This window comes from Hemiscyllium ocellatum, chromosome 1 (genome assembly GCF_020745735.1).
Source record: "Hemiscyllium ocellatum isolate sHemOce1 chromosome 1, sHemOce1.pat.X.cur, whole genome shotgun sequence".
Classification (NCBI taxonomy): domain Eukaryota; kingdom Metazoa; phylum Chordata; class Chondrichthyes; order Orectolobiformes; family Hemiscylliidae; genus Hemiscyllium; species Hemiscyllium ocellatum.
The window spans coordinates 106,368,096-106,385,259 of NC_083401.1; the positions used below are offsets into that span (position 1 = coordinate 106,368,096).

The following is a 17,164-nucleotide window of genomic DNA, read 5'->3' on the forward strand; positions in this document are numbered from 1 at the left end:
AGCCAACACTGTGCCTCACCCATGGCCAGGAAATGGAGAAGGAGTCGAAAAACATTGGGCCTTCCACACATCCAGGGAGGTGCTGGGTGCTCCTCATCCCAAGGCCTGCTGCTGCTGCAGCTCCTGGGTTTGCTGTTGGCTGTGCACCTCCTGTATCCACCTTCACGTTCTTAGGTAAGCAACCACACAGGCAGGGTCAAAAAGTGTGGTACTGGAAAAAGCACAGCAGGTCAGGCAGCATTCGAGGAGAAGGAGAGTCAATATTTCAGGCATAAGCCCTTCATCAGTAATGCGGAGGGGGAAGGGGACAGAAAAATACTTGGGTGTTGGGTGTGGGCTTGGGGCAGGGAAGCTAAGTGGCATGGCAATATTTGGATGCAGATGAGAGGTGACTGTAATAGGTTGGTAGGGAGGGAAGAGCAGACCCAACATCCCACCAGGGTAGAGCCCAGCATGTTCACTGGAAATGACCTAAACTAGGGATACAAATAGCAAAAGAGGTTCTTAGATCTCAGAACTTTTGGTGGTGGCATACCCTGGAGCACAATCCTCCATAGCATGGCATATTCCAGCACTCTGATAACAGGGAACATGTCTCCATCATCCAGCCACCTTTATGTTCAGCATGTACAGCAATTTAAAGGAGCTCCACTGACAGTGACCATCACATGCCTCAAAATGGAGTGCCTGCATTGATCTGAGACTCTTATCTCAGAGCAACAATAAGATCAACATTAACCCTTCTGCTTCTCAGTGCATTCAATACAGACCATAAATACACTTGCACATCAGATGATAAAATGACGGTATACAGCTCCCACACCCTCGAAAATTGCAAGGGCTTTATGTAATGCTATTACTGCTAACCTCAACACCATTGAGATGCCCATGTTAAAGATGCAAACACCAACTTCATGGCACAAATCGCCTTTGCCCAGCATCCAACTCCTATGCATCTTCACTCTGTATGCATAGTAAATGAGTGATGAAATAATTGTAGTTTACATTTAAAAAATCATTTGCACACCCCAGCTACATTCATTTGTTCCTTCAATGTCCAGCAAATGTGGATGCCATGCTTTCATCCATCAAACTGACAGTGAATCTCCCCATCTTGGACATTGTCCCAGGCATCTTCTAGTCATATTTCATGCCGAGAGAACCAAAGGTAATGATACGGAATGCAGTCCACAGTGAACAATGTCAGCACTGCACCCTGTGTGATTGACAGATAGGCCCAACTATCTCCCCTTTTACATCACACTATCCCGACAGCCCATTTCAACTCATTCCACCCCCTCCCTCTATAGAGACCACCACATTGAACATCATGGACAACTATTCTCCTTGCCCCCTGAACCCCAGCATTAGACTTTATGATGTACACTCTTTCACTCTGTATTCCACCTGTTGAGGGAAAAGTGGCGGTCACTGCCAGTAACCCCATTCCTGTAGCTTACCATGCCATCAGATGCTTTTCTGTGTATACTCAATTTACCTTGAGATTCCCCCAGTCCCCGCTCCAGCCTGGACTCCTGACTCCTTTTGGCAGTGATCTCACTGATGTCCCTACAAGCCCCCCCCCACACCGGGAGCGGCTGATGTGGAAGACTGACTACAGCCAAAACTCTCGACTCTGTGCAGAGTCTGACCGGTACCAGGATCCCTGACCAGTGGCCCCCTTATTGAACTTGGAACCAGCCCACATTAATTTCCAACATGGCCAGTTGGTCGAATAAATGTACATGCAGACAGTTGGCAAATGCTGCAGGTGTAAAGACTGAGGTCTTGATGTGCTAAGCAGCAATACCAATAGCATCTGACTCTGCCTGAAGCACAAATACGCTAACAGGCATGACATGGCCAGGCAATACAAGGCATGGATCCTGTGAACTTACAGGCGGACATTAAATGACAGTGCGTGACAACAGCCAGTGAATAGCTCTGAGATGAAGTTGAGTCCACCAGCTTGGTGCCTGCCCCTACATGCAGAATTTCCTTGTTGCAGCCTTTCAATGTTCGTCCCAGTAATATGGACCTTTGCTTCCTAAGAGGCCTGCCAATGTATCGGAGAGGCACCAGAATGGTCGTGATGGTTGGCAAATGCTGGATGTTAATGTCTGTAGATGAGAGTGCATGCGGCTGATGCACATGGATTGTGCCAAGATGCAGTTTGGTCCAAGCAGACACAAAGGTCTTTTGGAGCAAGTGACAAACTGAATTTGAGCTCTCCAGAAACGGAGTGCTAAAGAAGCTTCATAACAGGCTTATAATGGTAACTCCAGGCCTCTCTGCAGATGCTGCCAGATCTGTGAGTTTCTTCAGCATTGTGTCTCTTTTAGATTTTTAGTATCTGTTGTATTTTGCTTTTATTTGCCAAGTAATCACTCTGATTTTCAGGTCAAGTTTGCTCAATGTTTAGCATTTTTGGCACATTTGGTAAAACAGCAAGTTGAATATTAATGAGGTGAGTTGGCCTGTTAGCCAAGTGTTTAACAATCAATTACCCCCTTAACTGGCTACTCGCCACACCGTAAATCAAATACATAAAAGATGGAGTGAGATGCTCCTGACATCAAGATAGGCCTTACTGGACTTCTCATCTGATTCTGCCACAAATCTTGCCATAGCCCACATTGGCCGGAGTCTTTATTAAACTATATCACATGCATTGCCAAACTGCTACTTGTCTTGGTAATTGCTTTTAAATGGCTTGGTTTCATATTTAACCTCCTGAAATATGCAATAGTTTGAGCCAAAAGTTGTGACTTCTGTTTGTAATGGTGCTGATTATTGTCACATTTAGGAAACCCTGAGATTGATTTTGGAATAAATGCAGCTAGCTGACTTAAAGTCTGCATTTAGAGCTTTAATTACCAGCTAAATTGTCAATTTGGAGTTTAGCAATAACTCACCTGTCACGTCATTCATACTTCAAGTCCAGGATGCCTTGTTTTTGTCATGCATCAGCAGAAAGGATTTCTGAAAATTTCAGAACCTGGATCCAGTCTGTCTATGAGTTGAATTTTTTCCACTGAGCATCTGTGCACTCATGGATCATACTACATGACTAGATATAGTGTCCCAAATCTCTAGGTTAGATAGGGTGGTGGTGGTGTTCAGAACCTGGTTAAACTTTAATATTACATTTATTAAAAGTCTACCTCAGAATACCCTGGAAAGATAAAGTATCTCAAAAATTTCACCAACAGGTTAAAGAGAAGCCATTTCACACCACTACAATACACAACTACATGCGTGGCATTTTCCATCAATACAATGTTGCTTGCAGTCCAACACACATTCTCCCCAGTGTACGATTTGGCAACATTACGAATGAATTTCAGTGCTAGTACAACAGGTACTGACAGATTGCTTATTATGAACAATCAATGGAAAAATTTGATCAAAGTACAGATTATACTTGGCTTGTCTGCACATGCCAAGTCCAAAATAAAACACTTACAGTTGGATGTGATTTTGTGGTTGGGCAACACTTGCCAAACATTGTTGAGTGCACTCAGTATCAAGCAATTCAAGATCATCAGTAAAGCTCCAATCTGGGTTTATCAGGGGTTTCTACAAGCAGCATACGTTCATATTACAAACAGAAGGCATATGTTCAAACCTGCGCATGTAAAAAAATAATTACCCTGGACCTTGAGAAGCCACACTCACTGGGTAAATTTCAGCCAATCAGAAGTTTTTCTCTTAATGGATAACTTGCAGTGGTATTTGAAATTTGGCATTATCATCTTTGTCGGAGTAAGCGCAGGTTAAAAACAACTTCAGAAAAAAGTCGCTACTTGTTCAAAAATAAATTTTCTTCAGCATAAACCCATTAATCAGAGCTGGAATTTGCAAGGGGCATCTGTGACCATGATTTTCAGTTTTAATGGCTAATTTTCACTGATTACTGTTGTAACAATTGATAGAATACTTGATCACAACACAATCAATTATCACAGCCTTCTCTCATAATCTGGATTGATATACCCAGTGGGAATATCATTGGGTTTGACAGGTTATCTTTGAAGGTCCCCATGAAGACGATAGGGAGGGGCTCAAGGAACTCCTAATTCCTAAATAGTTACATTCTATTGGTTACATATATATTCAGTGCAAATGAAGCACATATATATGTAAAATGCTCTATAATTTGGAAAATGTTCAGTTATTTTCCATTGTACAAAATATAGCATACATTTAACATTATTGACCATCAACTTATCAACCTCCTCCCAATCAAAGTGACAGAAGGAATCAACAGTGCACTCAGTTAGATTCTGCCACTGCCACTCAACTTCAGACATCATCATTACCTTAGTCCTGACATTGACAAAAAAGGAATACAGAAGAACTTTGTTTCCAAATCAAGAAATATTCAACAAGTACAGCTTCCAGAAGCTCGAAATTAGATCAATGGCAGAAAAGAGGGCAGTTAAGAAGTAAACAGTACAGTTATCAAACCCACACACATAACAAATAGGAAGGTGAATATTATTACCAGCTACCAATTACCAGAGTCCTTTGGACATGGCTACTGGAATATCTCAGGTTAAAACTCAACACAATTACCTTTAGCTACCTTAATAATGATTGATCTGTGTTTAACACGAGTGGCTGGTTTGATCACTTTATAATAACTGTACCGACTAGGTCTTATGAAGAAATAGCGTAGGACACGTTGCAGCAGGACATTGTCACCATTCACAGACTGGCCTGATAAGCAGCAAGTGAACAATGGACACCTCCAATAAAAAAAACCAGCCAGTTTCACCAAACATTATTCAAGTTAATTCTCACTGATGTCAATGTGGTGATTGGAATGAGGTTGGCCTCGTGGGTAGCACTGAGTATGAGTTCCTTGATTGTCCCAGGATAACAGCCCCAATCAGGGCATCCTGCTTTACAGATATAAGCAGACTTCTCTGCTTCCCTGGTGGTTCAGTGGTTAGGATTCAATGCTTTCACCACCACGAGCCAGTTGTGGAAAGTGTGGTTGTGTGTTCTGTTAAATTGGGGCCCTCTTGTGGAACAATCCTTACCGCTGGACTAGGAGGCCTAGGTTCAAGTCCTACCTGCCCCAGAGGTGTGTAATAACATCCCTGAACAGATTGAGAGAGTAGGTTAAATGAAAGAAAAGCCTGGATCTGGGACACAGTGATACCAAATGTTTAACATAACAACATCAACAGAATTCGTCCATAATTGGAGTGCTTCACAATGAAGATTTAAAAAAAACAAGAGTGACAGGGATTCTCCCCATTCTAGGGACAAGCTCTAGGCAAGCTGATCAGAGTCCACATACTATCCCCATGTAAATAAAGGGTGACCTGGTGTCGAGACACCAGCCTCCATGAACTTATTTCAGTCAGATACAAGACAGTCATAGAGTCATTGAGATGTACAGTGTGGAAGCAGACCCTTTGGTTCAATTCGTCCATGCCAACCAGATATTCCAACCCAATCTAGTCCCACCTGCCAGCACCCAGCCCATATCCCTCCAAACCCTTCCTATTCATATACCCATTCAGATGCCTTTTAAATGTTGCAATTGTACTAGCCTCCACCACTTCCTCTGGCAGCTCATTCCATACACGTACCATCCTCTGCGTGAAAAGGTTGCCCCGTAGGTGTCTTTTATATCTTTCCCCTCTCACCCTAAACCTATGCCCTATAGTTCTGGTCTCCCTGACCCCAAGAAAAATATTTTGTCCATTTGCGCTACTCATGTCCCTCATGAATTTATAAACCTCTATAAGGACACCCCTCAGCCTCTGACACTCCAGGGAAAACAGCCCCAGCCTATTTAACCTCTCCCTATAGTTCAAATCCTCCATCCTTGTAAATCTTTTCTGAACCCTCTCAGGTTTCACACTATCTTTCCTATAGGAAGGAGACCAGAATTGCATGTAATATTCCAACAAGGGCTGAACCAATGACCTGTACAGCCACAACATGACCTCCCAACTCCTGTACTCAATACTCTGTCCAATAAAGGAAAGCATACCAAACACCTTCTTCACTATCCTATCTACCTGCAACTCCACTTTCAAGGAGCTATGAACCTGCACTCCAAGGTCTCTTTGTTCAGCAACACTCCCTAGGACCTTACCATTAAGTATACAAGTCCTACTAGGATTTGCTTTCCCAAAACGCAGCACCTCACATTTATCTAAATTAAACGCCATCTGCCACTTCTCAGCCATTTGGTCCATCTGGTCTAGATCCTGTTGTAATCTGAGGTAACCCTCTTCGCTGTCCACTACACCTCCAATTTTGGTGTCATCTGCAAACTTACTACCTATACCTCTTATGCTCACATCCAAATCATTTACATAAATGGTGAAAAGTAGTGGACCCAGCATGATCCTTTTGGCACTCCACTGGTCACAGGCCTCCAGTCTGAAAAACACCCTCCTCCACCACCACCCTCTGTCTTTTACCTTTGAGCCAGTTCTGTATCCAAATGGCTAGTTCTCCCTATATTCCGTGAGATCTAACCTTGCTAACCGGTCTCCCATGGGGAGCCTGGTCAAATACCTTCTTGAAGTCCATATAGATCAAATCTACCCCTCTGCCCTCATCAATCCTCTTTGTTACTTCTTCAAAAAACTCAATCAAGTTTGTGAGACATGATTTCCTATGCACAATGCCATGATGACTATCCCTAATCAATCCTTGCCTTTCCAAATACATGTACATCCTGTCCCTCAGGATTCCCTCCAACAACTTGCCCACCATCGATGTCAGGCTCACTGGTCTACAGTTCCCTGGCTTGTCCTTGCCATCTTTCTTAAACAGTGGCACCACGTCGACCAGTCTTCTGGCACCTCACCTGTGACTAATCGATGATACAAATATCTCAGCAAGAGGCCCAGCAATCACATTCCTAGCTTCCCACAGAGTTCTAGGGTACACCTGATCAGATCCCGGGGACATATCCACTTTTATGCGTTTCAAGACATCCAGCACTTCCTCCTCTATAATATAGGCATTTTTCAAGATGTCACTATCTATTTCCTTACATTCTATATCTTTCATATCCTTTTCCACAGTTAACACTGATGCAAAATATTTGTTTAGTATCTCCCCTATCTCCTACGGCTCCAAAGGCTGCCTCGCTGTTCTTTGAGGAGCCCAATTCTTTCCCTAGTTACCCTCTTGTCCTTAATAGATTTGTAAAAACACTGGATTCTTCTTAACTCTTATTTGCCAAAGCTATGTCACTTCCCCTTTTTGCCCAGCTGATTTCCCTCTTAAGTATACTCCTACTTCCTTTATATTCTTCTAAGGATTCACTCGATCTATCCTGTCTATACCTGACAGATACTTCCTTCTTTTTCATAACCAAAACTTCAATTTCTTTAGTTATCCAGCATTCCCTATACCTACCAGCCTTTCTGTTTACCCTGACAGGAATATACTTTCTCTGGATTCTCGTTATCCCATTTCTGAAGGCTTCCCATTTTCCAGCCACCCCTTTACCTGCAAACATTTGCCCCCAATCAGCTTTTAAAGTTCTTGCCTAATACTGTCAAAATTGGCCTTTCTTCAATTCAGAACTTCAACTTTTAGATCTGGTCTATCCTTTTCCATCATTATTTTAAATCTAATAGAATTATGGTCGCTGGCCCCAAAGTGCTCACCCACTGACACCTCAGTCACCTGCCCTGCCTTATTTCCCAAGAGTAGGTCAAGTTTTGCACCTTCTCGAGTAGGTACATCCACATACTGAATCAGAAAAGTTCTTGTCCACACTTAATAAATTCCTCTCCATTTAAACTCTTAACACTATGGCAGTCCCGGAGATCCAAGATGGCGGCGACTCAGCAAGTCTGAGTCTACAGAGTAAAAAATGAGGTCTGCAGATGCTGGAGATCACAGCTGCAAATGTGTTGCTGGTCAAAGCACAGCAGGCCAGGCAGCATCTCAGGAATAGAGAATTCGACGTTTCGAGCATAAGCCCTTCATCAGGAAGGGCTTGGGGCTTATGCTCGAAACGTCGAATTCTCTATTCCTGAGATGCTGCCTGGCCTGCTGTGCTTTGACCAGCAACACATTTGCAGCTGAGTCTACAGAGCCCTTCCCAAAACCTGGGAAAAGTGGGTTTCCTGCCCCCACCACACTTGCCAAACCACCCAAAAAATTTCTTTAATCTTAATTAGCTGCTGAATATTATATTTAAACAGTCTAATACTGAGCGGATAATGAGTAAATCAAAGGGACCCCGCAGCTCTCAGAAAACGAAGACCCCTCCCCCACCCTCCTCTCCTCCGGCTGCAGCTGATGTAAAAACAGGCCTTATAGAGATGATTGCTAGATTGGAATCAACACTTGTCAATTTCATCGCAGAATCCCGACAGAGATGGAATGCATTCGAAGAAAAGCTGCAGAAACAGAATCACTCTATCAGAGAATTGCAGGGCCGAGTGGAGGGGGCGGAACTAAAGGCCACGACCTCCGAGGCTGCAGCTCAAACAGCTGCAGAACAGGTGCGAACCCTCCAGCAGAGAATCAGGGCCTTTGAAATCTATATGGATGATATTGACAACAGAAATCGAGAAAGAACATTCGGTTGCTGGGCCTTCAAGAACAAGAAGGGAAAGGACAGTTAGCAGCATTTCTGGAGCGATGGCTGCCCCAGCTTTTAAACCTGGGGGCTGAAACTGACCGGGTAAGGGTGGAGTGGGCCTACCGGGTCGCAGTACGCGGATCTGGCCCAAACCAGCGCCCACGCCCGGTCCTGTTCCGGCTGCAGAGTTATAGGGACAGGCAGATACTCCTGGATGCCTCCAGAAAGCTTGGAAAGGATCCTAAAGCTATGATTCATGAAGGATCCAAGATTATGTTATTTCAGGACTTCTCCCCGGCTTTGGCATGAAGAAGGAAGGCGTTTGATGAGGTGAAGAAATGTTTAAGGGACTTAGATATTCAATACACCTTACGCTACCCAGCGACGTTATGCTTTACCCACGAAGGATCAGAGTATAATTTTAGATCATCGGAAGAGGCCAAGAAACTTTTAGACTCGGTTAAATAAATCGTAAGAGACAATTTATGTTGGCTTGCCTCTCCCACACTCCGTGGGGAGAAATGGATACTTTATTCTACTTTACTTTTGCCTCTGGGGTTGTCTTCCTTGCTATGTTATTATACTTAACTGTAATCTGTTGGAGTTGTAATTTTATAGTTGTGTGTGTTTGTACGTGGCATTGATGCTAGCAGATATACTCAGGTATGGGTGGGGAGGGGTGGGGGTGCGGCGCTCACTGTTAACTCTAGCTCGGTATTATATCTAAATCCTATTAAGGAGCGCCCGGGTTGAGGGTGGGACACTGTTTGGGAGAGGATATGGTGGAACGTTGGAAAGGTAGTAAGGCCCCCTGAGAACAAGGGGGAAGATCTCCATTCAAACATGTTTAATTTTTTTTTGTTCTTATTGTTTGGAAATAACTTCCTTTTTATCATACTGTTATGAGTGTATTAGAGAACATTTTCTCTTATTTGAAGGATGTAAGCGACTCAACTATACACTCTGGATGATTGTGGATTAGTTGAATTTTGATGATTATATATTTAAGATCTATTTTTATATTAATGTTTGTGCTTGAAAATTCTGCTTATTTTTGTAAATTTGTCAAAATGTTAAATTCCCAATAAAAATATCTATAAAAAAAAACACTATGGCAGTCCCAGTCTATGTTTGGAAATTTAAAATCCCCTCCCATAACCACCCTATTATTCTCACAGTTAATTGAGACCTCCTTATAAATGTGTTTCTCAATTTCCCTCTAACTGTTAAGGGGTCGATAATACAATCCCAAAAAGGTGATCATCCCTTTCTTATTTCTCAATTCCACACAAATTACTTCCCTGGATGTATTTCCGGGAATATCTTCCCTCAGTACATCTGTAATGCTATCCCTTATCAAAAATGCCACTCTCCTGTTGCCTCCCTTTCTGTCCTTCCTGTAGCATTTGTATCCTCGAACATTAAACTGCCAGTCCTATCCATCCCTGAGCCATATTTCTGTAATTGCTAAGAATCCCTGGTACCATGTTCCTAACCATGCCCTGAGTTCATCTGCCTTCCCTGTTCGGCCTCTTGCATTGAAATATATACAGTTTAATTTATCAGTCCTACCTTGTTCTCTGCTTTGTCCCTGCCTGCCCTGACTGTTTGACTTGCCTTTGTTCTCAATTATACCAGTCTCAGATTGATCTCTTTCCTCACTATCTGGGTTGTACTCCCTTGCCTTACTAGTTTAAATCCTCCTGACAGCTCTAGCAAATCTCCCTGTCAGTATATTAGTCTCCTTCCAATTTAGGTGCAATCCTAATTTGAGTCACATCTCCCCCAAAAGAGCTTCCAATGATCCAAAAATGTGAATCCTTCTCTCATACACCAGCTCCTCAGCCATGCATTCAACTGCTATTCCTGCCCTCACTAGCTCGGAGCACCGGGAGTAGTCCAGATATTAGTACTCTCTAAGATTTCCTTTTTAAATTTCTGCTTAATTCTCTGTAATCTCCCTTCAGAAGCTCAACCTTTTCCCTTCTTATGTCATTGGTTCCAGTGTGTACAATGACCTCCTGTTGGCCACTCTCCCCCTTGAGAACATTCTGTACCCTTTCTAGAGACATTCTTGATCCTGGCAGCAGGGAAGCAACACACCACTCTGCTTTTTTGCTGCTGGCCACAGAAATATCTATCCGTACCTCGGACTAGAGAGTCCCCAACACAATCAATCTCTTGTAACCCGACGTACCTCTCATTGCATTAGAGCCAGTCTCAATACCATAAACTTGGCTGTTCGTGCTATGTTCCCTGAGAATCCATCACCCCCTACATTTTCCAAACAGCATATTTGTTGGAGATGGGGATAGCCACAGAAGACTTCTGCATTAACTACCTACCTTTCTTACCTTTCCTGGAGTTAACCCATCTTTGTGACTGTGTCTGCGACTTTTCCTCCTTCCTATAACTGCCATCCATCATATCCCCATGCTCTTGTAAATTCCTCATTGCCTCTAACTGTCTCTCCAACTGATTCATTCGATCGGACAGGATTCGCAACAAAGGCATTTATTGCAGATATAATCCTCAGTAATCCGTAAACTCTCCCTAAACTCTCACATTCGACATGAAGAGCATATCACTCTACTAAAGGCTACTTTTTACTTCTTTCAATCTACAGATCCAGAAAATAGCACTGTCCTATTCCTCTACAAAATACTTATGGCTTATATTTTAAGTTTAATCAAGAGACATATCACAATAAAACGTTTAATCAAGAAAGAACCCATTCTACTCTTACTGTAGCCTTACTGCAAAGCTATGCTTAAAACATCCACTTCTCTGTTTCTGTGATGTGACCTCTCCCAAACAGGTTCCTCCAAGATCAGTTGTGAATTTCACTGTTTGTTAATTTTTCCAGACATACTCTAATCTCCAGCGATACATGAATTCAAACACCAAAGGCAGTAATTGTGTAGTGACTGAATAACTTCAGTTTGGCATTAGGTGGAAACATCAGAAATTCACTAAGGGTACAGCAGATTTGAGAGGGAATTCTTGCTCAAAGTCTTGCACTAATCTATACTGAAAATCCAATGTAGAACTGAGGAAGTGTTGCATTGTTAGTTGAGATGGTGAACTGAACTCTTATTTCACCTCTTCAAATGGACACACCTGATGTTAAGACACTTATAGACTTGAGTTGTATTCATTACAGTGAGGAAGAATAAGTAGTGACCTTGTTGAAATAAGTAATATACTTAGGGATCTTGACAGGGTAGATAAACAGAGTTTGTATCCCGTTATGGGAGTGTCTCTGACCAGAGGGCAAAATCTCAGAGTGGGGGGGTCATTGATTTAAGCCAGAGACTGGGAGGATTGTTTTCGGTTAAACTGCAGTGAATCAATATGTTTTTTTAGTACAGAAGTCTGTGAAATTGGGTCATTAGGTTGATTCAAAGATGAGATAGTCAGAGTTTTCATACTTAAGGGAAACCAGGTTATTGCAAAAAGGCTGGGAAGTCAAGATGAAGATGATCAGGTTAACCATGGTCTCACTGAATGGTGGAGCAACCTCAATGGGCTGAATGACCTACTGCTCAAACAACTTATGGTCTTATTGTTCGAAGAGCAAAGTGAACTTGTTGCTCTATGAGCTCTCAACATTCCTTCTTCACACACTTCTGACTTACAAAATAAATTTACTAGAGGATCTTTCATTTTCTGTTTGTGGGGTTCTGTCATCTGATGCAGTATGTATCTGCAGAACAACTTTCAACGTTAACCTACTAATGCAAAACACCTTCAGGGTGTCCTGAGGAAGTGATAAGAATGGATATAAATGCAATTTCTTTTTGTTTCATTTTTGGAATTGTGTGTTATTTCTCCCAATTTATCTTGGGACCTGATTGGTCCGCTAAAGCAGATTTACCAGAAAGTAGTTCATAACTAAACATCTAACCATTAATGGCTAGATTATGTTCCATTGTCAGTTTTATTTTAAACTACTGATCTTACCTGGTGTAGCTGTGGGACTACTACAGTTAGCTTCAGTGCTCCCTGGCTAACAGAAGGTTTTAAAAAAAATCAAACTGAGTTTCTCCTCTTATTCAAAATTTCTCTGGAAAGTAGATTAGATTAGATTAGATTACTTACAATGTGGAAACAGGCCCTTCGGCCCAACAAGTCCACACCAACCCGCCGAAGCGCAACCCACCCATACCCTTACATTTAACCCTTACTTAACACTACGGGCAATTTAGCATGGCCAATTCACCTGACCCGCACATCTTTGGACTGTGGGAGGAAACCGGAGCACCAGGAGGAAACCCACGCAAACACGGGGAGAACGTGCAAACTCCATACAGTCAGTCACCTGAGTCAGGAATTGAACCCGGGTCTCTGGAGCTGTGAGCTAGCAGTGCTAACCATTGTGCCACCGTGCCGCCCAAAAATGTAGTTAAAATTAAGGATTTTCCCAAACCCTATTTATGTGCTCACAATAAAACAATTCTCATTTACATTTCAATGCTGTCTACAAAAGCAAACAAAATACTACCAACTGAACCTTGAAATAACTCATATACTCAGCAGGCTTAACATTATTTGTAACATTTCAGGCTAATGACCTTTTGTCAAACAAAGGTCACTGATTTAAAATGTTAATCCTGTTTCTCCCTTCTCAAATGCTGCCTGACCAGCTGAGGGACATTAGAATCTTCATTTTTATATGCTGTCTGTCAACAGCAATTTATGATCTTACCAATGGATTGGTTTAACTTGCTTCAAGATTAAAAACTGCCATGATAAGTCATACTGGACTCTGAATAAAATAGCAATGATGTCAGATGTCTTCAGATCACCCCAATTTAGTTTTCTCAAGAATACAAGACATAACTGCTTTGGAGCCTCTAACTGTCCTACAATAGCTTCAATGTTATTGACAATCACAGTTTATGAACTGCACTTCCCATCACAGCACCAAACTTAGGTAAATTACACTTAGAGAGACCTGAGGCAAAGTTAGAAAACTGTGCATTGATATGGTTTCTTCATTGTAATGACACAGATGTGACCTCCATTTTCTTAAAGCGAAACCAACGTTTTGAGACAAAGTTTGCCCATTTGCCTCGCCTCTTCCATGCACAAAAGCAACATTTATTTTCTCAAACAGTGCAAATAGAACTCAGGTTAGATTTCCAGTACACAATCTAGCTAAAATCTCATATGACAAATATACAGCATAAACAAGTTGTAAATTTGTGTCCATTTTAGTGTATGCCAAGACAGCATCAGGTTAAACTTTGAGGCTACTTAAATCAAAGAGTCTGCTTACCATTAGACATAAAGGACACAACTTGGAATATGAACTTTAATCGCCCATAAACTGCAGTCAATATGAATTACAACTGTCTAGGTAAAGCTAAAGATAGCAACTAACAGAGCCCATATTTACTTACTTTTATGAGGCAAACAACTCCAGTATCAGACACCATATCAATCAAGAGAGAGGGCACAGCAGCTGAATTTCTTTTGCTGCTGTGAGCCACGTTGAATGGTTAAGTATTGACAACTATGCCAAGAATAGCAAGTGTATGTAAAACAAGAGTCAATTAATTTCATTCAGATCTCCCAATTAGCCTTTTAAATTTCTTTCTACATAACAGTTCAGTGCTTAGTAATCCTGGACACCCATTTATATGGGCATAAATTGGAGTTGGTGCGTTACCTGGCATAAAGGCTGGAAAAAGGTGAGGGAGATACTTTCAGTCTTACTTCACTTAAATATGATGATAATACTATCCCTTTATGTGTGGATTCTCTTTAACCCAACACTTCACCCACCTGCAGAAATGTTCATTACGTTAACTGGACAAAAACATTGCTCCATTGAAATTCTCTGGAAACTGAACACTAAGGCAGACAGAGGTTCCATAGTGACCGATGAAAGATGGTGGTGCAGATGGGCAGGAAAAGAGATGTCCTAGTCTGTTGATAGAATAGAAGGCCCTCAGTGATCACCTTGTGAAGGCAGCGGAAACAGATTACCAGGAAGGTTAATTGTTGGAGTCTGGATCTGATGAGCTGGCAGCAGTGTCAGAAGTGACCAAATGAAAACATTAAAATTATTTTACCGTTACACTATACTTGTTATCTTCAAAATACTGTTTAGAACGATTCATAGACCATGACACTTTGGGCAACATAATTTGCCTGTAAATCAGGAGGAATTGTGCCATAATAAGTAGGTAGGGCCTTGGAAGTGAGGGGGCAGGAAGTAAGGATGTGTTGGTGGGGGCGGTGGGCAGCACGTGGACCTAATGAGGGAGTCGCAGGGCAATGGTCTCTGATAGGAATGGGAGAGAAATATACCTCTGGTGGTGCAGTCCGATTGTAGGCGGCAGAAATGGCAGAGGATAACGCGCTGTATCTGGAGATTAGTTGGATGGAAGGTGAGGACCGGTGTGTGTGTGTGTTTGGGGGGGGGGGGGGGGGGGGGGTGAACCTTATTGCAGTTGAAGGAGTGGGGTTCAAGGACGGAGGTGCAGGAAGAGGAGGAGATGCACTGGAGAGCATTGTTGACCACGTGGGAGGGGAAACTGCTGTCCTTGAAATAGTAGGCCATCTCTCCACCTCTATCAGCATTCCGCAGAGATATATTTCCCTCCCCAGCTTTATCAACATTCCATCCAAGGCCCCAAAAGGATCCTTCCACATCTGGCTGAGATTTTCCTGTCCATCGAAAAACCTCAACTACTGCGTCCATTGCTCTCAATGTGGTCTCCACTTCACTGGGGAGACAGGACACCAACTCACTGAATGTTTCAGGGAACATCTGGGGCACACGTGCTAAACAATCCCACTGCCCTGTGGCCAACCACTATAACTCCCCCCACTCTGCCAAGGACACACAAGTCCTGGGCCTCTTCCACCACCAAATCCAACTCACACGATGCCTGCAGGAAGACTGCTTAATCTTCTGCTGCAGACTCTCCATCGCCATGGCATCAGTGATTTCACCAGTTTCCTCATCTCCCCTTCCCCCCATCTTATCCCAGATCCAATCCTAAAACTTGGCACCGCACTCTTGAATTGTCCTACCTGCCCATCTTCCTTCCTGTCTATCCACTCCACCCTCTCCTCAGACCTATCACCATCATCACCCAGCTGTGTCTCCCTATTGCCTTCCTACCTACTTTCCCCAGATGCCCCCCTCCTATTTATCTCTCAGCTCCCTTACCTCCACCAAATGCCTGAAACGTCAATTCTCCTGTTCCTTGATACTGCCTGACCTGTTGTGCTTTTCCAGTGCCACACTTTTTAAATTCTGATCTCCAGCGTCTGCAGACCTCACTTTCTCTTATTGTCAAACACGCTCAACTCACTAATCACCAAACCCAGTGACCCATCTCTAGTTTCATCCCATCCATCATGCACTGGCACAAACAACACATCAAGGAGGCAATGGAGATCTACTAAGACACAATCATTCCCCAAAACAACAGCCTTCTGGATAACTTCCGCAAAAAGAAAACTATTAATTCTAAGCAGACAACAAATCAGCAGTAAGAATATTATGATGCACTGATCTATTACAACCACAATAGCTTGCACAATCAGCAGGAAGATCCCATCTATTTTTGTTCAGTTCTATGGATGTGGGCAACACTGGCCAGGTCAGTATTTACTGATCTCCAACTTCCCTTAAATGATCATGAACTGTCTTCTTCAATTGTTTCAGTAATGGGTATTAGGAAAGGGGTTGAGGGGCTTGGACTTAGTGACTTTCCTACTAACCAGTTATTTATATTTGTCTCTTTCACCTGTTCCAGTTGTTTCTCCAGAGGATGGGCAAGAGAACACTACACAAATCAGGTGGATCAGTTCTTTGATGCTCTTATAAGATAATATTTGCTCTTTTCAGAGCAAATTTTATATTCTGTGACCATAAAAAAAAATCTTACTCAAGGTTCATGGCTTCACCATGAAAACCATTAAACAATGTTTAGGTCTAATGAGTTCAAGCAAGTGGTCAAAGGTAAGTGGTACATCTTCATATGATGTCTAATTGCTACATCATCATCCTCTCATGCTGCTAAATGCATCATCACTGCATCAGTCATCCAGCAGCACTCTCCTCAAACCCTGAGAAGATTTAGCAACATTTTAGAAATTGCTGAACCCAAATATTCAGATATATACAATGTTTAAAAATCCATAATCTTAACTTATCTGAAATCAGGATGCGACTCTATGATAAAATCCAAAAGAACTGCAATGCTGTAAATCAGAAACAAAAACATAAATTGCTTGAAAAACTCAGCAGGTCTGGCAGCATCTGTGAAGAGAAATCAGAGTTAATCCTTCAGGTCCGATGATCTTTTTTCAAAACTGAGGAAGGGTCACCTGGACCCAAAATGTTAACTCTAATTTTTTTTTTTACATAGATGCTGTCAGACTGGATGAGCTTTTCCAGCAACTTCTATTTTTGCTACTGTAGGATGCTTCTTGCTGGTTGATACTTTTAACAAGACCAGATGGTGACATTACTGGCAAGACCCATATTACCCAAATTTGGAATACCAACATGGACATATATTACACGAACATCAATTATTCATATGTATTTTCATTCCGTAG

General features: G+C 42.4%; 1 protein-coding gene across 5 annotated transcripts in view; it reads right to left on the reverse strand.

Annotated features, from left to right (window-relative positions):
- LOC132815744 (kelch-like protein 5) overlaps positions 1-17,164 on the reverse strand; it is a 144,171-nt gene that overhangs the window by 38,719 nt on the left and 88,288 nt on the right. The gene's annotated exons all lie outside the window — the stretch shown is intronic.